Raw genomic sequence first — 23721 nt, forward strand, 5'->3', positions numbered from 1 at the left:
ACTGTTGGATGTGAATTAAGTCTTTTTCAACTAAAATAAGTGTGTTTAAAGTCATTAATGTGCCTGAAATTGGTCAAAATTGAAGCTTTTGTGTAAGCAAAACTCTGTAAAAATGGCAATTTTGTCCCTCTGAGGGGTTAAAAAGTGGTTATTCAACATGAGGCACGATCTATTTGACATTTTGAATCATTTTTGGTATAGTCTGAAAAATTCATTTTCTGATGAAAAACGATGACTCAGGACCTGTCGAACGTCCCCAAAATGGTCCATATCGATGAAATTTTAACATTTAATCTTTTGACTCCAAACGACTGTTGGATGTGAATTAAGTCTTTTTCAACTAAAATAAGTGTGTTTAGAGTCATTTATGTGCCTGAAATTGGTCAAAATTGAAGCTTTTGTGTAAGCAAAACTCTGTAAAAATGGCAATTTTGGTCACTCTGAGGGGTTAAAAAGTGGTTATTCAACATGAGGCACGTTCTATTTGACATTTTGAATCATTTTTGGTATAGTCCGAAAAATTCATTTTCTGATGAAAAACGATGACTCCGGACCTGTCGAACGTCCCCAAAATGGTCCATATCGATGAAATTTTAACATTTAATCTTTTGACTCTAAACGACTGTTGGATGTGAATTATGACTTTTTCAACTAAAATAAGTGTTTAAATTCATTTATGTGCATGAAATTGGTCAAAATTGAAGCTTTTGAGTAAGCAAAACTCTGTAAAAATGGCAATTTTGGTCACTCTGAGGGGTTAAAAAGTGGTTATTCAACATGAGGCACCATCACTTTGACATTTTGAATCATTTTTGGTATAGTCCGAAAAATTCATTTTCTGATGAAAAACAATGACTCCGGACCTGTCGAACGTCCCCAAAATGGTCCATATCGATGAAATTTTAACATTTAATCTTTTGACTCCAAACGACTGTTGGGTGTGAATTAAGTCTTTTTCAACTAAAATAAGTGTGTTTAAAGTCATTTATGTGCCTGAAATTGGTCAAAATTGAAACTTTTGAGTAAGCAAAACTCTGTAAAAATGGCAATTTTGGTCACTCTGAGGGGTTAAAAAGTGGTTATTCAACATGAGGCACCATCACGTTGACATTTTGAATCATTTTTGGTACAGTCTGAAAAATTCATTTTCTGATGAAAAACGATGACTCCGGACATGTCGAACGTCCCCAAAATGGTCCATATCGATGAAATTTTAACATTTAATCTTTTGACTCCAAACAACTGTTGGATGTGAATTATGACTTTTTCAACTAAAATAAGTGTGTTTAAAGTCATTTATGTGCCTGAAATTGGTCAAAATTGAAACTTTTGAGTAAGCAAAACTCTGTAAAAATGGCAATTTTGGTCACTCTGAGGGGTTAAAAAGTGGTTATTCAACATGAGGCACCATCACGTTGACATTTTGAATCATTTTTGGTACAGTCTGAAAAATTCATTTTCTGATGAAAAACGATGACTCCGGACCTGTCGAACGTCCCCAAAATGGTCCATATCGATGAAATTTTAACATTTAATCTTTTGACTCCAAACAACTGTTGGATGTGAATTAAGTCTTTTTCAACTAAAATAAGTGTGTTTAAAGTCATTTATGTGCCTGAAATTGGTCAAAATTGAAACTTTTGTGTAAGCAATACTCTGTAAAAATGGCAATTTTGGTCACTCTGAGGGGTTAAAAAGTGGTTATTCAACATGAGGCACCATCACTTTGACATTTTGAATCATTTTTGGTACAGTCTGAAAAATTCATTTTCTGATGAAAAACGATGACTCCGGACCTGTTGAACGTACCCAAAATGGTCCATATCGATGAAATTTTAACATTTAATCTTTTGACTCCAAACGACTGTTGGATGTGAATTATGACTTTTTCAACTAAAATAAGTGTATTTAAAGTCATTTATGTGCCTGAAATTGGTCAAAATTGAAGCTTTTGTGTAAGCAAAACTCTGTAAAAATGGCAATTTTGGTCACTCTGAGGGGTTAAAAAGTGGTTATTCAACATGAGGCACGATCCATTTGACATTTTGAATCATTTTTGGCACAGTCCGAAAAATTAATTTTTGGATGAAAAACGATGACTCCGGACCTGTCGAACATCCCCAAAATGGTCCATATCGATGAAATTTTAACATTTATTCTTTTGACTCCAAACGACTGTTGGATGTGAATTATGACTTTTTCAAATAAAATAAGTGTGTTTAAAGTCATTTGTGTGCCTGAAATTGGTCAAAATTGAAGCTTTTGAGTAAGCAAAACTCTGTAAAAATGGCAATTTTGGTCACTCTGAGGGGTTAAAAAGTGGTTATTCAACATGAGGCACGATCAATTTGACATTTTGAATCATTTTTGGTATAGTCTGAAAACTTCATTTTCTGATGAAAAACGATGACTCCGGACCTGTCGAACGTCCCCAAAATGGTCCATATCGATGAAATTTTAACATTTAATCTTTTGACTCCAAACGACTGTTGGATGTGAATTAAGTCTTTTTCACCTATAATAAGTGTGTTTAAAGTCATTTATGTGCCTGAAATTGGTCAAAATTGAAGCTTTTGTGTAAGCAAAACTCTGTAAAAATGGCAATTTTGGTCACTCTGAGGGGTTTAAAAAGTGGTTATTCAACATGAGGCACGATCTATTTGACATTTTGAATCATTTTTGGTATAGTCCGAAAAATTCATTTTCTGATGAAAAACGATGACTCCGGACCTGTCGAACGTCCCCAAAATGGTCCATATCGATGAAATTTTAACATTTAATCTTTTGACTCTAAACGACTGTTGGATGTGAATCATGACTTTTTCAACTAAAATAGGTGTGTTTAAAGTCATTTATGTGCCTGAAATTGGTCAAAATTGAAGCTTTTGTGTAAGCAAAACTCTGTAAAAATGGCAATTTTGGTCACTCTGATGGGTTAAAAAGTGGTTATTCAACATGAGGCACGATCTATTTGACATTTTGAATCATTTTTGGTATAGTCTGAAAAATTCATTTTCTGATGAAAAACGATGACTCCGGACCTGTCGAACGTCCCCAAAATGGTCCATATCGATGAAATTTTAACATTTAATCTTTTCACTCCAAACAACTGTTGGATGTGAATTAAGTCTTTTTCAACTAAAATAAGTGTGTTTAAAGTCATTTATGTGCCTGAAATTGGTCAAAATTGAAACTTTTGTGTAAGCAAAACTCTGTAAAAATGGCAATTTTGGTCACTCTGAGGGGTTAAAAAGTGGTTATTCAACATGAGGCACCATCACTTTGACATTTTGAATCATTTTTGGTACAGTCCTAAAAATTCATTTTCTGATGGAAAACGATGACTCCGGACCTGTCGAACGTACCCAAAATGGTCCATATCGATGAAATTTTAACATTTAATCTTTTGACTCCAAACGACTGTTGGATGTGAATTATGACTTTTTCAACTAAAATAAGTGTGTTTAAAGTCATTTATGTGCCTGAAATTGGTCAAAATTGAAGCTTTTGAGTAAGCAAAACTCTGTAAAAATGGCAATTTTGGTCACTCTGAGGGGTTAAAAAGTGGTTATTCAACATGAGGCACGATCCATTTGACATTTTGAATCATTTTTGGTATAGTCAGAAAAATTCATTTTCTGATGAAAAACGATGACTCCGGACCTGTCGAACGTCCCCAAAATGGTCCATATCGATGAAATTTTAACATTTAATCTTTTGACTCCAAACGACTGTTGGATGTGAATTAAGTCTTTTTCAACTAAAATAAGTGTGTTTAGAGTCATTTATGTGCCTGAAATTGGTCAAAATTGAAGCTTTTGTGTAAGCAAAACTCTGTAAAAATGGCAATTTTGGTCACTCTGAGGGGTTAAAAAGTGGTTATTCAACATGAGGCACGTTCTATTTGACATTTTGAATCATTTTTGGTATAGTCCGAAAAATTCATTTTCTGATGAAAAACGATGACTCCGGACCTGTCGAACGTCCCCAAAATGGTCCATATCGATGAAATTTTAACATTTAATCTTTTGACTCTAAACGACTGTTGGATGTGAATTATGACTTTTTCAACTAAAATAAGTGTGTTTAAATTCATTTATGTGCCTGAAATTGGTCAAAATTGAAGCTTTTGAGTAAGCAAAACTCTGTAAAAATGGCAATTTTGGTCACTCTGAGGGGTTAAAAAGTGGTTATTCAACATGAGGCACCATCACGTTGACATTTTGAATCATTTTTGGTACAGTCTGAAAAATTCATTTTCTGATGAAAAACGATGACTCCGGACCTGTCGAACGTCCCCAAAATGGTCCATATCAATGAAAGTTTAACATTTAATCTTTTGACTCCAAACAACTGTTGGATGTGAATTAAGTCTTTTTCAACTAAAATTAGTGTGTTTAAAGTCATTAATGTGCCTGAAATTGGTCAAAATTGAAACTTTTGTGTAAGCAAAACTCTGTAAAAATGGCAATTTTGGTCACTCTGAGGGGTTAAAAAGTGGTTATTCAACATGAGGCACATCACTTTGACATTTTGAATCATTTTTGGTACAGTCCTAAAAATTCATTTTCTGATGAAAAACGATGACTCCGGACCTGTCGAACGTCCCCAAAATGGTCCATATCGATGAAATTTTAACATTTAATCTTTTGACTCCAAACGACTGTTGGATGTGAATTAAGTCTTTTTCAACTAAAATAAGTGTGTTTAAAGTCATTAATGTGCCTGAAATTGGTCAAAATTGAAGCTTTTGTGTAAGCAAAACTCTGTAAAAATGGCAATTTTGTCCCTCTGAGGGGTTAAAAAGTGGTTATTCAACATGAGGCACGATCTATTTGACATTTTGAATCATTTTTGGTATAGTCTGAAAAATTCATTTTCTGATGAAAAACGATGACTCAGGACCTGTCGAACGTCCCCAAAATGGTCCATATCGATGAAATTTTAACATTTAATCTTTTGACTCCAAACGACTGTTGGATGTGAATTAAGTCTTTTTCAACTAAAATAAGTGTGTTTAGAGTCATTTATGTGCCTGAAATTGGTCAAAATTGAAGCTTTTGTGTAAGCAAAACTCTGTAAAAATGGCAATTTTGGTCACTCTGAGGGGTTAAAAAGTGGTTATTCAACATGAGGCACGTTCTATTTGACATTTTGAATCATTTTTGGTATAGTCCGAAAAATTCATTTTCTGATGAAAAACGATGACTCCGGACCTGTCGAACGTCCCCAAAATGGTCCATATCGATGAAATTTTAACATTTAATCTTTTGACTCTAAACGACTGTTGGATGTGAATTATGACTTTTTCAACTAAAATAAGTGTTTAAATTCATTTATGTGCATGAAATTGGTCAAAATTGAAGCTTTTGAGTAAGCAAAACTCTGTAAAAATGGCAATTTTGGTCACTCTGAGGGGTTAAAAAGTGGTTATTCAACATGAGGCACCATCACTTTGACATTTTGAATCATTTTTGGTATAGTCCGAAAAATTCATTTTCTGATGAAAAACAATGACTCCGGACCTGTCGAACGTCCCCAAAATGGTCCATATCGATGAAATTTTAACATTTAATCTTTTGACTCCAAACGACTGTTGGGTGTGAATTAAGTCTTTTTCAACTAAAATAAGTGTGTTTAAAGTCATTTATGTGCCTGAAATTGGTCAAAATTGAAACTTTTGAGTAAGCAAAACTCTGTAAAAATGGCAATTTTGGTCACTCTGAGGGGTTAAAAAGTGGTTATTCAACATGAGGCACCATCACGTTGACATTTTGAATCATTTTTGGTACAGTCTGAAAAATTCATTTTCTGATGAAAAACGATGACTCCGGACCTGTCGAACGTCCCCAAAATGGTCCATATCGATGAAATTTTAACATTTAATCTTTTGACTCCAAACGACTGTTGGGTGTGAATTATGACTTTTTCAACTAAAATAAGTGTGTTTAAAGTCATTTATGTGCCTGAAATTGGTCAAAATTGAAACTTTTGAGTAAGCAAAACTCTGTAAAAATGGCAATTTTGGTCACTCTGAGGGGTTAAAAAGTGGTTATTCAACATGAGGCACCATCACGTTGACATTTTGAATCATTTTTGGTACAGTCTGAAAAATTCATTTTCTGATGAAAAACGATGACTCCGGACCTGTCGAACGTCCCCAAAATGGTCCATATCGATGAAATTTTAACATTTAATCTTTTGACTCCAAACAACTGTTGGATGTGAATTATGACTTTTTCAACTAAAATAAGTGTGTTTAAAGTCATTTATGTGCCTGAAATTGGTCAAAATTGAAACTTTTGTGTAAGCAATACTCTGTAAAAATGGCAATTTTGGTCACTCTGAGGGGTTAAAAAGTGGTTATTCAACATGAGGCACCATCACTTTGACATTTTGAATGATTTTTGGTACAGTCCTAAAAATTCATTTTCTGATGAAAAACGATGACTCCGGACCTGTCGAACGTCCCCAAAATGGTCCATATCGATGAAATTTTAACATTTAATCTTTTGACTTCAAACGACTGTTGGATGTGAATTATGACTTTTTCAACTAAAATAAGTGTGTTTAAAGTCATTTATGTGCCTGAAATTAGTCAAAATTGAAGCTTTTGAGTAAGCAAAACTCTGTAAAAATGGCAATTTTGGTCACTCTGAGGTGTTAAAAAGTGGTTATTCAACATGAGGCACGATCCATTTGACATTTTGAATCATTTTGGGTATAGTCCGAAAAATTCATTTTCTGATGAAAAACGATGACTCCGGACCTGTCGAACGTCCCCAAAATGGTCCATATCGATGAAATTTTAACATTTAATCTTTTGACTCCAAACAACTGTTGGATGTGAATTAAGTCTTTTTCAACTAAAATAAGTGTGTTTAAAGTCATTTATGTGCCTGAAATTGGTCAAAATTGAAACTTTTGTGTAAGCAAAACTCTGTAAAAATGGCAATTTTGGTCACTCTGAGGGGTTAAAAAGTGGTTATTCAACATGAGGCACCATCACTTTGACATTTTGAATCATTTTTGGTACAGTCCTAAAAATTCATTTTCTGATGAAAAACGATGACTCCGGACCTGTCGAACGTACCCAAAATGGTCCATATCGATGAAATTTTAACATTTAATCTTTTGACTCCAAACGACTGTTGGATGTGAATTATGACATTTTCAACTAAAATAAGTGTGTTTAAAGTCATTTATGTGCCTGAAATTGGTCAAAATTGAAGCTTTTGAGTAAGCAAAACTCTGTAAAAACGGCAATTTTGGTCACTCTGAGGGGTTTAAAAGTGGTTATTCAACATGAGGCACGATCCATTTGACATTTTGAATCATTTTTGGTACAGTCCGAAAAATTAATTTTTTGATGAAAAACGATGACTCCGGACCTGTCGAACATCCCCAAAATGGTCCATATCGATGAAATTTTAACATATAATCTTTTGACTCCAAATGACTGTTGGATGTGAATTATGACTTTTTCAACTAAAATAAGTGTGTTTAAAGTCATTTATGTGCCTGAAATTGGTCAAAATTGAAGCTTTTGAGTAAGCAAAACTCTGTAAAAATGGCAATTTTGGTCACTCTGAGGGGTTAAAAAGTGGTTATTCAACATGAGGCACCATCACTTTGACATTTTGAATCATTTTTGGTATAGTCCGAAAAATTCATTTTCTGATGAAAAACAATGACTCCGGACCTGTCGAACGTCCCCAAAATGGTCCATATCGATGAAATTTTAACATTTAATCTTTTGACTCCAAACGACTGTTGGGTGTGAATTAAGTCTTTTTCAACTAAAATAAGTGTGTTTAAAGTCATTTATGTGCCTGAAATTGGTCAAAATTGAAGCTTTTGTGTAAGCAAAACTCTGTAAAAATGGCAATTTTGGTCACTCTGAGGGGGTTAAAAAGTGGTTATTCAACATGAGGCACAATCTATTTGACATTTTGAATCATTTTTGGTATAGTCCGAAAAATTCATTTTCTGATGAAAAACGATGACTCCGGACATGTCGAACGTCCCCAAAATGGTCCATATCGATGAAATTTTAACATTTAATCTTTTGACTCCAAACAACTGTTGGATGTGAATTATGACTTTTTCAACTAAAATAAGTGTGTTTAAAGTCATTTATGTGCCTGAAATTGGTCAAAATTGAAACTTTTGAGTAAGCAAAACTCTGTAAAAATGGCAATTTTGGTCACTCTGAGGGGTTAAAAAGTGGTTATTCAACATGAGGCACCATCACGTTGACATTTTGAATCATTTTTGGTACAGTCTGAAAAATTCATTTTCTGATGAAAAACGATGACTCCGGACCTGTCGAACGTCCCCAAAATGGTCCATATCGATGAAATTTTAACATTTAATCTTTTGACTCCAAACAACTGTTGGATGTGAATTAAGTCTTTTTCAACTAAAATAAGTGTGTTTAAAGTCATTTATGTGCCTGAAATTGGTCAAAATTGAAACTTTTGTGTAAGCAATACTCTGTAAAAATGGCAATTTTGGTCACTCTGAGGGGTTAAAAAGTGGTTATTCAACATGAGGCACCATCACTTTGACATTTTGAATCATTTTTGGTACAGTCTGAAAAATTCATTTTCTGATGAAAAACGATGACTCCGGACCTGTTGAACGTACCCAAAATGGTCCATATCGATGAAATTTTAACATTTAATCTTTTGACTCCAAACGACTGTTGGATGTGAATTATGACTTTTTCAACTAAAATAAGTGTATTTAAAGTCATTTATGTGCCTGAAATTGGTCAAAATTGAAGCTTTTGTGTAAGCAAAACTCTGTAAAAATGGCAATTTTGGTCACTCTGAGGGGTTAAAAAGTGGTTATTCAACATGAGGCACGATCCATTTGACATTTTGAATCATTTTTGGCACAGTCCGAAAAATTAATTTTTGGATGAAAAACGATGACTCCGGACCTGTCGAACATCCCCAAAATGGTCCATATCGATGAAATTTTAACATTTATTCTTTTGACTCCAAACGACTGTTGGATGTGAATTATGACTTTTTCAAATAAAATAAGTGTGTTTAAAGTCATTTGTGTGCCTGAAATTGGTCAAAATTGAAGCTTTTGAGTAAGCAAAACTCTGTAAAAATGGCAATTTTGGTCACTCTGAGGGGTTAAAAAGTGGTTATTCAACATGAGGCACGATCAATTTGACATTTTGAATCATTTTTGGTATAGTCTGAAAACTTCATTTTCTGATGAAAAACGATGACTCCGGACCTGTCGAACGTCCCCAAAATGGTCCATATCGATGAAATTTTAACATTTAATCTTTTGACTCCAAACGACTGTTGGATGTGAATTAAGTCTTTTTCACCTATAATAAGTGTGTTTAAAGTCATTTATGTGCCTGAAATTGGTCAAAATTGAAGCTTTTGTGTAAGCAAAACTCTGTAAAAATGGCAATTTTGGTCACTCTGAGGGGTTTAAAAAGTGGTTATTCAACATGAGGCACGATCTATTTGACATTTTGAATCATTTTTGGTATAGTCCGAAAAATTCATTTTCTGATGAAAAACGATGACTCCGGACCTGTCGAACGTCCCCAAAATGGTCCATATCGATGAAATTTTAACATTTAATCTTTTGACTCTAAACGACTGTTGGATGTGAATCATGACTTTTTCAACTAAAATAGGTGTGTTTAAAGTCATTTATGTGCCTGAAATTGGTCAAAATTGAAGCTTTTGTGTAAGCAAAACTCTGTAAAAATGGCAATTTTGGTCACTCTGAGGGGTTAAAAAGTGGTTATTCAACATGAGGCACGATCTATTTGACATTTTGAATCATTTTTGGTATAGTCTGAAAAATTCATTTTCTGATGAAAAACGATGACTCCGGACCTGTCGAACGTCCCCAAAATGGTCCATATCGATGAAATTTTAACATTTAATCTTTTCACTCCAAACAACTGTTGGATGTGAATTAAGTCTTTTTCAACTAAAATAAGTGTGTTTAAAGTCATTTATGTGCCTGAAATTGGTCAAAATTGAAACTTTTGTGTAAGCAAAACTCTGTAAAAATGGCAATTTTGGTCACTCTGAGGGGTTAAAAAGTGGTTATTCAACATGAGGCACCATCACTTTGACATTTTGAATCATTTTTGGTACAGTCCTAAAAATTCATTTTCTGATGGAAAACGATGACTCCGGACCTGTCGAACGTACCCAAAATGGTCCATATCGATGAAATTTTAACATTTAATCTTTTGACTCCAAACGACTGTTGGATGTGAATTATGACTTTTTCAACTAAAATAAGTGTGTTTAAAGTCATTTATGTGCCTGAAATTGGTCAAAATTGAAGCTTTTGAGTAAGCAAAACTCTGTAAAAATGGCAATTTTGGTCACTCTGAGGGGTTAAAAAGTGGTTATTCAACATGAGGCACGATCCATTTGACATTTTGAATCATTTTTGGTATAGTCAGAAAAATTCATTTTCTGATGAAAAACGATGACTCCGGACCTGTCGAACGTCCCCAAAATGGTCCATATCGATGAAATTTTAACATTTAATCTTTTGACTCCAAACGACTGTTGGATGTGAATTAAGTCTTTTTCAACTAAAATAAGTGTGTTTAGAGTCATTTATGTGCCTGAAATTGGTCAAAATTGAAGCTTTTGTGTAAGCAAAACTCTGTAAAAATGGCAATTTTGGTCACTCTGAGGGGTTAAAAAGTGGTTATTCAACATGAGGCACGTTCTATTTGACATTTTGAATCATTTTTGGTATAGTCCGAAAAATTCATTTTCTGATGAAAAACGATGACTCCGGACCTGTCGAACGTCCCCAAAATGGTCCATATCGATGAAATTTTAACATTTAATCTTTTGACTCTAAACGACTGTTGGATGTGAATTATGACTTTTTCAACTAAAATAAGTGTGTTTAAATTCATTTATGTGCCTGAAATTGGTCAAAATTGAAGCTTTTGAGTAAGCAAAACTCTGTAAAAATGGCAATTTTGGTCACTCTGAGGGGTTAAAAAGTGGTTATTCAACATGAGGCACCATCACGTTGACATTTTGAATCATTTTTGGTACAGTCTGAAAAATTCATTTTCTGATGAAAAACGATGACTCCGGACCTGTCGAACGTCCCCAAAATGGTCCATATCAATGAAATTTTAACATTTAATCTTTTGACTCCAAACAACTGTTGGATGTGAATTAAGTCTTTTTCAACTAAAATTAGTGTGTTTAAAGTCATTAATGTGCCTGAAATTGGTCAAAATTGAAACTTTTGTGTAAGCAAAACTCTGTAAAAATGGCAATTTTGGTCACTCTGAGGGGTTAAAAAGTGGTTATTCAACATGAGGCACATCACTTTGACATTTTGAATCATTTTTGGTACAGTCCTAAAAATTCATTTTCTGATGAAAAACGATGACTCCGGACCTGTCGAACGTCCCCAAAATGGTCCATATCGATGAAATTTTAACATTTAATCTTTTGACTCCAAACGACTGTTGGATGTGAATTAAGTCTTTTTCAACTAAAATAAGTGTGTTTAAAGTCATTAATGTGCCTGAAATTGGTCAAAATTGAAGCTTTTGTGTAAGCAAAACTCTGTAAAAATGGCAATTTTGTCCCTCTGAGGGGTTAAAAAGTGGTTATTCAACATGAGGCACGATCTATTTGACATTTTGAATCATTTTTGGTATAGTCTGAAAAATTCATTTTCTGATGAAAAACGATGACTCCGGACCTGTCGAACGTCCCCAAAATGGTCCATATCGATGAAATTTTAACATTTAATCTTTTGACTCCAAACGACTGTTGGATGTGAATTAAGTCTTTTTCAACTAAAATAAGTGTGTTTAGAGTCATTTATGTGCCTGAAATTGGTCAAAATTGAAGCTTTTGTGTAAGCAAAACTCTGTAAAAATGGCAATTTTGGTCACTCTGAGGGGTTAAAAAGTGGTTATTCAACATGAGGCACGTTCTATTTGACATTTTGAATCATTTTTGGTATAGTCCGAAAAATTCATTTTCTGATGAAAAACGATGACTCCGGACCTGTCGAACGTCCCCAAAATGGTCCATATCGATGAAATTTTAACATTTAATCTTTTGACTCTAAACGACTGTTGGATGTGAATTATGACTTTTTCAACTAAAATAAGTGTTTAAATTCATTTATGTGCCTGAAATTGGTCAAAATTGAAGCTTTTGAGTAAGCAAAACTCTGTAAAAATGGCAATTTTGGTCACTCTGAGGGGTTAAAAAGTGGTTATTCAACATGAGGCACCATCACGTTGACATTTTGAATCATTTTTGGTACAGTCTGAAAAATTCATTTTCTGGTGAAAAACGATGACTCCGGACCTGTCGAACGTCCCCAAAATGGTCCATATCAATGAAATTTTAACATTTAATCTTTTGACTCCAAACAACTGTTGGATGTGAATTAAGTCTTTTTCAACTAAAATTAGTGTGTTTAAAGTCATTAATGTGCCTGAAATTGGTCAAAATTGAAACTTTTGTGTAAGCAAAACTCTGTAAAAATGGCAATTTTGGTCACTCTGAGGGGTTAAAAAGTGGTTATTCAACATGAGGCACATCACTTTGACATTTTGAATCAGTTTTGGTACAGTCCTAAAAATTCATTTTCTGATGAAAAACGATGACTCCGGACCTGTCGAACGTCCCCAAAATGGTCCATATCGATGAAATTTTAACATTTAATCTTTTGACTCCAAACGACTGTTGGATGTGAATTAAGTCTTTTTCAACTAAAATAAGTGTGTTTAAAGTCATTAATGTGCCTGAAATTGGTCAAAATTGAAGCTTTTGTGTAAGCAAAACTCTGTAAAAATGGCAATTTTGTCCCTGTGAGGGGTTAAAAAGTGGTTATTCAACATGAGGCACGATCTATTTGACATTTTGAATCATTTTTGGTATAGTCTGAAAAATTCATTTTCTGATGAAAAACGATGACTCCGGACCTGTCGAACGTCCCCAAAATGGTCCATATCGATGAAATTTTAACATTTAATCTTTTGACTCCAAACAACTGTTGGATGTGAATTAAGTCTTTTTCAACTAAAATAAGTGTGTTTAAAGTCATTTATGTGCCTGAAATTAGTCAAAATTTAAGCTTTTGAGTAAGCAAAACTCTGTAAAAATGGCAATTTTGGTCACTCTGAGGGGTTAAAAAGTGGTTATTCAACATGAGGCACCATCACTTTGAAATTTTGAATCATTTTTGGTACAGTCCTAAAAATTCATTTTCTGATGAAAAACGATGACTCCGGACCTGTCGAACGTACCCAAAATGGTCCATATCGATGAAATTTTAACATTTAATCTTTTGACTCCAAACGACTGTTGGATGTGAATTATGACTTTTTCAACTAAAATAAGTGTGTTTAAAGTCATTTATGTGCCTGAAATTGGTCAAAATTGAAGCTTTTGAGTAAGCAAAACTCTGTAAAAATGGCAATTTTGGTCACTCTGAGGGGTTAAAAAGTGGTTATTCAACATGAGGCACCATCACTTTGACATTTTGAATCATTTTTAGTACAGTCCTAAAAATTCATTTTCTGATGAAAAACGATGACTCCGGACCTGTCGAACGTACCCAAAATGGTCCATATCGATGAAATTTTAACATTTAATCTTTTGACTCCAAACGACTGTTGGATGTGAATTATGACTTTTTCAACTAAAATAAGTGTGTTTAAAGACATTTATGTGCCTGAAATTGGTCAAAATTGAAGCTTTTGAGTAAGCAAAACTCTGTAAAAATGGCAATTTTGGTCACTCTGAGGGGTTAAAAAGTGGTTATTCAACATGAGGCACGATCAATTTGACATTTTGAATCATTTTTGGTATAGTCCGAAAAATTCATTTTCTGATGAAAAACAATGACTCCGGACCTGTCGAACGTCCCCAAAATGGTCCATATCGATGAAATTTTAACATTTAATCTTTTGACTCCAAACGACTGTTGGATGTGAATTAAGTCTTTTTAAACTAAAATAAGTGTGTTTAAAGTCATTTATGTGCCTGAAATTGGTCAAAATTGAAGCTTTTGTGTAAGCAAAACTCTGTAAAAATGGCAATTTTGGTCACTCTGAGGGGGTTAAAAAGTGGTTATTCAACATGAGGCACGATCTATTTGACATTTTGAATCATTTTTGGTATAGTCCGAAAAATTCATTTTCTGATGAAAAACGATGACTCCGGACATGTCGAACGTCCCCAAAATGGTCCATATCGATGAAATTTTAACATTTAATCTTTTGACTCCAAACAACTGTTGGATGTGAATTATGACTTTTTCAACTAAAATAAGTGTGTTTAAAGTCATTTATGTGCCTGAAATTGGTCAAAATTGAAACTTTTGAGTAAGCAAAACTCTGTAAAAATGGCAATTTTGGTCACTCTGAGGGGTTAAAAAGTGGTTATTCAACATGAGGCACCATCACGTTGACATTTTGAATCATTTTTGGTACAGTCTGAAAAATTCATTTTCTGATGAAAAACGATGACTCCGGACCTGTCGAACGTCCCCAAAATGGTCCATATCGATGAAATTTTAACATTTAATCTTTTGACTCCAAACAACTGTTGGATGTGAATTAAGTCTTTTTCAACTAAAATAAGTGTGTTTAAAGTCATTTATGTGCCTGAAATTGGTCAAAATTGAAACTTTTGTGTAAGCAATACTCTGTAAAAAGGGCAATTTTGGTCACTCTGAGGGGTTAAAAAGTGGTTATTCAACATGAGGCACCATCACTTTGACATTTTGAATCATTTTTGGTACAGTCTGAAAAATTCATTTTCTGATGAAAAACGATGACTCCGGACCTGTCGAACGTACCCAAAATGGTCCATATCGATGAAATTTTAACATTTAATCTTTTGACTCCAAACGACTGTTGGATGTGAATTATGACTTTTTCAACTAAAATAAGTGTGTTTAAAGACATTTATGTGCCTGAAATTGGTCAAAATTGAAGCTTTTGAGTAAGCAAAACTCTGTAAAAATGGCAATTTTGGTCACTCTGAGGGGTTAAAAAGTGGTTATTCAACATGAGGCACGATCCATTTGACATTTTGAATCATTTTTGGCACAGTCCGAAAAATTAATTTTTTGATGAAAAACGATGACTCCGGACCTGTCGAACATCCCCAAAATGGTCCATATCGATGAAATTTTAACATTTATTCTTTTGACTCCAAACGACTGTTGGATGTGAATTATGACTTTTTCAAATAAAATAAGTGTGTTTAAAGTCATTTATGTGCCTGAAATTGGTCAAAATTGAAGCTTTTGAGTAAGCAAAACTCTGTAAAAATGGCAATTTTGGTCACTCTGAGGGGTTAAAAAGTGGTTATTCAAAATGAGGCACGATCAATTTGACATTTTGAATCATTTTTGGTCTAGTCCGAAAAATTCATTTTCTGATGAAAAACGATGACTCCGGACCTGTCGAACGTCCCCAAAATGGTCCATATCGATGAAATTTTAACATTTAATCTTTTGACTCCAAACGACTGTTGAATGTGAATTAAGTCTTTTTCACCTATAATAAGTGTGTTTAAAGTCATTTATGTGCCTGAAATTGGTCAAAATTGAAGCTTTTGTGTAAGCAAAACTCTGTAAAAATGGCAATTTTGGTCACTCTGAGGGGTTTAAAAAGTGGTTATTCAACATGAGGCACGATCTATTTGACATTTTGAATCATTTTTGGTATAGTCCGAAAAATTCATTTTCTGATGAAAAACGATGACTCCGGACCTGTCGAATGTCCCCAAAATGGTCCATATCGATGAAATTTTAACATTTAATCTTTTGACTCTAAACGACTGTTGGATGTGAATCATGACTTTTTCAACTAAAATAGGTGTGTTTAAAGTCATTTATGTGCCTGAAATTGGTCAAAATTGAAGCTTTTGAGTAAGCAAAACTCTGTAAAAATGGCAATTTTGGTCACTCTGAGGGGTTAAAAAGTGGTTATTCAACATGAGGCACGATCAATTTGACATTTTGAATCATTTTTGGTATAGTCCGAAAAATTCATTTTCTGATGAAAAACAATGACTCCGGACATGTCGAACGTCCCCAAAATGGTCCATATCGATGAAATTTTAACATTTAATCTTTTGACTCCAAACAACTGTTGGATGTGAATTATGACTTTTTCAACTAAAATAAGTGTGTTTAAAGTCATTTATGTGCCTGAAATTGGTCAAAATTGAAACTTTTGAGTAAGCAAAACTCTGTAAAAATGGCAATTTTGGTCACTCTGAGGGGTTAAAAAGTGGTTATTCAACATGAGGCACCATCACGTTGACATTTTGAATCATTTTTGGTACAGTCTGAAAAATTCATTTTCTGATGAAAAACGATGACTCCGGACCTGTCGAACGTCCCCAAAATGGTCCATATCGATGAAATTTTAACATTTAATCTTTTGACTCCAAACAACTGTTGGATGTGAATTAAGTCTTTTTCAACTAAAATAAGTGTGTTTAAAGTCATTTATGTGCCTGAAATTGGTCAAAATTGAAACTTTTGTGTAAGCAATACTCTGTAAAAATGGCAATTTTGGTCACTCTGAGGGGTTAAAAAGTGGTTATTCAACATGAGGCACCATCACTTTGACATTTTGAATCATTTTTGGTACAGTCTGAAAAATTCATTTTCTGATGAAAAACGATGACTCCGGACCTGTCGAACGTACCCAAAATGGTCCATATCGATGAAATTTTAACATTTAATCTTTTGACTCCAAACGACTGTTGGATGTTAATTATGACTTTTTCAACTAAAATAAGTGTATTTAAAGTCATTTATGTGCCTGAAATTGGTCAAAATTGAAGCTTTTGTGTAAGCAAAACTCTGTAAAAATGGCAATTTTGGTCACTCTGAGGGGAAAAAAAGTGGTTATTCAACATGAGGCACGATCCATTTGACATTGTGAATCATTTTTGGCACAGTCCGAAAAATTAATTTTTGGATGAAAAACGATGACTCCGGACCTGTCGAACATCCCCAAAATGGTCCATATCGATGAAATTTTAACATTTATTCTTTTGACTCCAAACGACTGTTGGATGTGAATTATGACTTTTTCAAATAAAATAAGTGTGTTTAAAGTCATTTATGTGCCTGAAATTGGTCAAAATTGAAGCTTTTGAGTAAGCAAAACTCTGTAAAAATGGCAATTTTGGTCACTCTGAGGGGTTAAAAAGTGGTTATTCAACATGAGGCACGATCAATTTGACATTTTGAATCATTTTTGGTATAGTCCGAAAACTTCATTTTCTGATGAAAAACGATGACTCCGGACCTGTCGAACGTCCCCAAAATGGTCCATATCGATGAAATTTTAACATTTAATCTTTTGACTCTAAACGACTGTTGGATGTGAATCATGACTTTTTCAACTAAAATAGGTGTGTTTAAAGTCATTTATGTGCCTGAAATTGGTCAAAATTGAAGCTTTTGTGTAAGCAAAACTCTGTAAAAATGGCAATTTTGGTCACTCTGATGGGTTAAAAAGTGGTTATTCAACATGAGGCACGATCTATTTGACATTTTGAATCATTTTTGGTATAGTCTGAAAAATTCATTTTCTGATGAAAAACGATGACTCCGGACCTGTCGAACGTCCCCAAAATGGTCCATATCGATGAAATTTTAACATTTAATCTTTTGACTCCAAACAACTGTTGGATGTGAATTAAGTCTTTTTCAACTAAAATAAGTGTGTTTAAAGTCATTTATGTGCCTGAAATTGGTCAAAATTGAAACTTTTGTGTAAGCAAAACTCTGTAAAAATGGCAATTTTGGTCACTCTGAGGGGTTAAAAAGTGGTTATTCAACATGAGGCACCATCACTTTGACATTTTGAATCATTTTTGGTACAGTCCTAAAAATTCATTTTCTGATGGAAAACGATGACTCCGGACCTGTCGAACGTACCCAAAATGGTCCATATCGATGACATTTTAACATTTAATCTTTTGACTCCAAACGACTGTTGGATGTGAATTATGACTTTTTCAACTAAAATAAGTGTGTTTAAAGTCATTTATGTGCCTGAAATTGGTCAAAATTGAAGCTTTTGAGTAAGCAAAACTCTGTAAAAATGGCAATTTTGGTCACTCTGAGGGGTTAAAAAGTGGTTATTCAACATGAGGCACGATCCATTTGACATTTTGAATCATTTTTGGTATAGTCAGAAAAATTCATTTTCTGATGAAAAACGATGACTCCGGACCTGTCGAACGTCCCCAAAATGGTCCATATCGATGAAATTTTAACATTTAATCTTTTGACTCCAAACGACTGTTGGATGTGAATTAAGTCTTTTTCAACTAAAATAAGTGTGTTTAGAGTCATTTATGTGCCTGAAATTGGTCAAAATTGAAGCTTTTGTGTAAGCAAAACTCTGTAAAAATGGCAATTTTGGTCACTCTGAGGGGTTAAAAAGTGGTTATTCAACATGAGGCACGTTCTATTTGACATTTTGAATCATTTTTGGTATAGTCCGAAAAATTCATTTTCTGATGAAAAACGATGACTCCGGACCTGTCGAACGTCCCCAAAATGGTCCATATCGATGAAATTTTAACATTTAATCTTTTGACTCTAAACGACTGTTGGATGTGAATTATGACTTTTTCAACTAAAATAAGTGTGTTTAAATTCATTTATGTGCCTGAAATTGGTCAAAATTGAAGCTTTTGAGTAAGCAAAACTCTGTAAAAATGGCAATTTTGGTCACTCTGAGGGGTTAAAAAGTGGTTATTCAACATGAGGCACGATCCATTTGACATTTTGAATCATTTTTGGTATAGTCCGAGAAATTCATTTTCTGATGAAAAACGATGACTCCGGACCTGTCGAACGTCCCCAAAATGGTCCATATCGATTAAATTTTAACATTTAATCTTTTGACTCCAAACGACTGTTGGATGTGAATTAAGTCTTTTTCAACTAAAATAAGTGTGTTTAAAGTCATTTATGTGCGTGAAATTGGTCAAAATTGAAGCTTTTGTGTAAGCAAAACTCTGTAAAAATGGCAATTTTGGTCACTCTGAGGGGTTAAAAAGTGGTTATTCAACATGAGGCACCATCACGTTGACATTTTGAATCATTTTTGGTACAGTCTGAAAAATTCATTTTCTGATGAAAAACGATGACTCCGGACCTGTCGAACGTCCCCAAAATGGTCCATATCAATGAAATTTTAACATTTAATCTTTTGACTCCAAACAACTGTTGGATGTGAATTAAGTCTTTTTCAACTAAAATTAGTGTGTTTAAAGTCATTAATGTGCCTGAAATTGGTCAAAATTGAAACTTTTGTGTAAGCAAAACTCTGTAAAAATGGCAATTTTGGTCACTCTGAGGGGTTAAAAAGTGGTTATTCAACATGAGGCACATCACTTTGACATTTTGAATCATTTTTGGAACAGTCCTAAAAATTCATTTTCTGATGAAAAACGATGACTCCGGACCTGTCGAACGTCCCCAAAATGGTCCATATCGATGAAATTTTAACATTTAATCTTTTGACTCCAAACGACTGTTGGATGTGAATTAAGTCTTTTTCAACTAAAATAAGTGTGTTTAAAGTCATTAATGTGCCTGAAATTGGTCAAAATTGAAGCTTTTGTGTAAGCAAAACTCTGTAAAAATGGCAATTTTGGTCACTCTGAGGGGTTAAAAAGTGGTTATTCAACATGAGGCACGATCTATTTGACATTTTGAATCATTTTTGGTATAGTCTGAAAAATTCATTTTCTGATGAAAAACGATGACTCCGGACCTGTCGAACGTCCCCAAAATGGTCCATATCGATGAAATTTTAACATTTAATCTTTTGACTCCAAACAACTGTTGGATGTGAATTAAGTCTTTTTCAACTAAAATAAGTGTGTTTAAAGTCATTTATGTGCCTGAAATTAGTCAAAATTGAAGCTTTTGAGTAAGCAAAACTCTGTAAAAATGGCAATTTTGGTCACTCTGAGGGGTTAAAAAGTGGTTATTCAACATGAGGCACCATCACTTTGACATTTTGAATCATTTTTGGTACAGTCCTAAAAATTCATTTTCTGATGAAAAACGATGACTCCGGACCTGTCGAACGTACCCAAAATGGTCCATATCGATGAAATTTTAACATTTAATCTTTTGACTCCAAACGACTGTTGGATGTGAATTATGACTTTTTCAACTAAAATAAGTGTGTTTAAAGTCATTTATGTGCCTGAAATTGGTCAAAATTGAAGCTTTTGAGTAAGCAAAACTCTGTAAAAATGGCAATTTTGGTCACTCTGAGGGGTTAAAAAGTGGTTATTCAACATGAGGCACCATCACTTTGACATTTTGAATCATTTTTGGTACAGTCCTAAAAATTCATTTTCTGATGAAAAACGATGACTCCGGACCTGTCGAACGTACCCAAAATGGTCCATATCGATGAAATTTTAACATTTAATCTTTTGACTCCAAACGACTGTTGGATGTGAATTATGACTTTTTCAACTAAAATAAGTGTGTTTAAAGACATTTATATGCCTGAAATTGGTCAAAATTGAAGCTTTTGAGTAAGCAAAACTCTGTAAAAATGGCAATTTTGGTCACTCTGAGGGGTTAAAAAGTGGTTATTCAACATGAGGCACGATCAATTTGACATTTTGAATCATTTTTGGTATAGTCCGAAAAATTCATTTTCTGATGAAAAACAATGACTCCGGACCTGTCGAACGTCCCCAAAATGGTCCATATCGATGAAATTTTAACATTTAATCTTTTGACTCCAAACGACTGTTGGATGTGAATTAAGTCTTTTTAAACTAAAATAAGTGTGTTTAAAGTCATTTATGTGCCTGAAATTGGTCAAAATTGAAGCTTTTGAGTAAGCAAAACTCTGTAAAAATGGCAATTTTGGTCACTCTGAGGGGTTAAAAAGTGGTTATTCAACATGAGGCACGATCAATTTGACATTTTGAATCATTTTTGGTATAGTCCGAAAAATTCATTTTCTGATGAAAAACGATGACTCCGGACCTGTCGAACGTCCCCAAAATGGTCCATATCGATGAAATGTTAACATTTAATCTTTTGACTCCAAACGACTGTTGGATGTGAATTAAGTCTTTTTCAACTAAAATAGGTGTCTTTAAAGTCATTTATGTGCCTGAAATTGGTCAAATTTTAAGCTTTTGTGTAAGCAAAACTCTGTAAAAATGGCAATTTTGGTCACTCTGAGGGGTTAAAAAGTGGTTATTCAACATGAGGCACCATCACGTTGACATTTTGAATCATTTTTGGTACAGTCTGAAAAATTCATTTTCTGATGAAAAACGATGACTCCGGACCTGTCGAACGTCCCCAAAATGGTCCATATCGATGAAATTTTAACATTTAATCTTTTGACTCTAAACGACTGTTGGATGTGAATCATGACTTTTTCAACTAAAATAGGTGTCTTTAAAGTCATTTATGTGCCTGAAATTGGTCAAAATTTAAGCTTTTGTGTAAGCAAAACTCTGTAAAAATGGCAATTTTGGTCACTCTGAGGGGTTAAAAAGTGGTTATTCAACATGAGGCACGATCTATTTGACATTTTGAATAATTTTTGGTATAGTCCGAAAAATTCATTTTCTGATGAAAAACAATGACTCCGGACCTGTCGAACGTCCCCAAAATGGTCCATATCGATGAAATTTTAACATTTAATCTTTTGACTCCAAACGACTGTTGGATGTGAATTATGACTTTTTCAACTAAAATTAGTGTGTTTAAAGTCATTTATGTGCCTGAAATTAGTCAAAATTGAAGCTTTTGAGTAAGCAAAACTCTGTAAAAATGGCAATTTTGGTCACTCTGAGGGGTTAAAAAGTGGTTATTCAACATGAGGCACCATCACTTTGACATTTTGAATCATTTTTGGTACAGTCCTAAAAATTCATTTTCTGATGAAAAACGATGACTCCGGACCTGTCGAACGTACCCAAAATGGTCCATATCGATGAAATTTTAACATTTAATCTTTTGACTCCAAACGACTGTTGGATGTGAATTATGACTTTTTCAACTAAAATAAGTGTGTTTAAAGTCATTTATGTGCCTGAAATTGGTCAAAATTTAAGCTTTTGAGTAAGCAAAACTCTGTAAAAATGGCAATTTTGGTCACTCTGAGGGGTTAAAAAGTGGTTATTCAACATGAGGCACCATCACTTTGACATTTTGAATCATTTTTGGTACAGTCCTAAAAATTCATTTTCTGATGAAAAACGATGACTCCGGACCTGTCGAACGTACCCAAAATGGTCCATATCGATGAAATTTTAACATTTAATCTTTTGACTCCAAACGACTGTTGGATGTGAATTATGACTTTTTCAACTAAAATAAGTGTGTTTAAAGACATTTATGTGCCTGAAATTGGTCAAAATTGAAGCTTTTGAGTAAGCAAAACTCTGTAAAAATGGCAATTTTGGTCACTCTGAGGGGTTAAAAAGTGGTTATTCAACATGAGGCACGATCAATTTGACATTTTGAATCATTTTTGGTATAGTCCGAAAAATTCATTTTCTGATGAAAAACAATGACTCCGGACCTGTCGAACGTCCCCAAAATGGTCCATATCGATGAAATTTTAACATTTAATCTTTTGACTCCAAACGACTGTTGGATGTGAATTAAGTCTTTTTAAACTAAAATAAGTGTGTTTAAAGTCATTTATGTGCCTGAAATTGGTCAAAATTGAAGCTTTTGTGTAATCAAAACTCTGTAAAAATGGCAATTTTGGTCACTCTGAGGGGGTTAAAAAGTGGTTATTCAACATGAGGCACGATCTATTTGACATTTTGAATCATTTTTGGTATAGTCCGAAAAATTCATTTTCTGATGAAAAACGATGACTCCGGACCTGTCGAACGTCCCCAAAATGGTCCATATCGATGAAATTTTAACATTTAATCTTTTGACTCCAAACAACTGTTGGATGTGAATTAAGTCTTTTTCAACTAAAATAAGTGTGTTTAAAGTCATTTATGTGCCTGAAATTGGTCAAAATTGAAACTTTTGTGTAAGCAATACTCTGTAAAAATGGCAATTTTGGTCACTCTGAGGGGTTAAAAAGTGGTTATTCAACATGAGGCACCATCACTTTGACATTTTGAATCATTTTTGGTACAGTCTGAAAAATTCATTTTCTGATGAAAAACGATGACTCCGGACCTGTCGAACGTACCCAAAATGGTCCATATCGATGAAATTTTAACATTTAATCTTTTGACTCCAAACGACTGTTGGATGTGAATTATGACTTTTTCAACTAAAATAAGTGTGTTTAAAGTCATTTATGTGCCTGAAATTGGTCAAAATTGAAGCTTTTGTGTAAGCAAAACTCTGTAAAAATGGCAATTTTGGTCACTCTGAGGGGTTAAAAAGTGGTTATTCAACATGAGGCACGATCCATTTGACATTTTGAATCATTTTTGGCACAGTCCGAAAAATTAATTTTTTGATGAAAAACGATGACTCCGGACCTGTCGAACATCCCCAAAATGGTCCATATCGATGAAATTTTAACATTTATTCTTTTGACTCCAAACGACTGTTGGATGTGAATTATGACTTTTTCAAATAAAATAAGTGTGTTTAAAGTCATTTATGTGCCTGAAATTGGTCAAAATTGAAGCTTTTGAG

Source organism: Lissotriton vulgaris, chromosome 6, assembly GCF_964263255.1.
Source record: "Lissotriton vulgaris chromosome 6, aLisVul1.2, whole genome shotgun sequence".
Classification (NCBI taxonomy): Eukaryota; Metazoa; Chordata; class Amphibia; order Caudata; family Salamandridae; genus Lissotriton; species Lissotriton vulgaris.